Here is a 1000-nt window from a genome sequence, read left to right as displayed (position 1 = left end):
GGAATGGTAATGCTATGCGCCAATCACGCATTGTCTTGTGCAAAATTACTTTATTTGGTGTCACAACTCCTGCCTAACTGTAATCCTAATAACAAATGGTGCACAAATTTTCGATTAGACAAAATCATTACGGGAAAAGACGATGCAAATGGACTTAAGCTGCTATATTTTGTACGTCAAATGTAAGTTGCTCAATCAGTAACAGAAGGTGGCCGACCAGTTTGAAGAGTGTAATCCTTTGTCACCTTGCCGAAGCATAAGCGGTCAGTAATCTGCTTATTTTTTAAATAGTAGGAAGGTCATATCGACTACCTCGGACCTGTGCAAGAACGATAATCTCGGGTAAAATTGTCCTTAGCCAAACTACTGGGGCCACATAAGTAGTACCATTAGCCAGCGTAAACAGTTAAAGTAGCAAATGTACATTAAAGAAGTTACTGGAAAGAGAATTGTGTTATATTTTGACCCATTTAACTACCTACAGATACTGAAAAGTGGGAGTACCAGGCGAAATTATGAACAAAGGCTGTCATAGGAGAAATCATGACAGGGTTCATTGTCACGCTCATATAATCAATCCAGCTGCTTCAGTATCCCTGCCAAACAACTACCATTAGCTGATGCTGTAGTATTCGTATTCATGCTCCTACATCTGCACCCAGCATGCTCAATCTCTTTTCAATATCGTGGTTACAAAAGGCTCCTGGGAATATCCGCAAATTGAACACCTCTACACTTGTGTAAATGCACTCTTTGCAAAATAAGTTGAAGTGGAGGTACATAATAACTCAAATTTATGGCTTCAATTGCAATAGAACTGTCCATGATGCATATTTGTGGCTCAGGATGCTACAGTATAATGAAGTACACCTGCTTGTCTCTGTCAGCCGATCCTAATCAGTAAGTAGCATACAGGAAATCCTTGACAGGCCAGGTAAAGGAGAAGCCTTTTAATGGATATGCATGAATCGGTCCATTGAAACGAATTCGGGAAGAAGAA

This window comes from Echinococcus granulosus (genome assembly GCF_000524195.1).
Source record: "Echinococcus granulosus chromosome Unknown EG_S00192, whole genome shotgun sequence".
Lineage (NCBI taxonomy): Eukaryota > Metazoa > Platyhelminthes > Cestoda > Cyclophyllidea > Taeniidae > Echinococcus > Echinococcus granulosus.
This window is presented reverse-complemented; position numbering follows the sequence as displayed.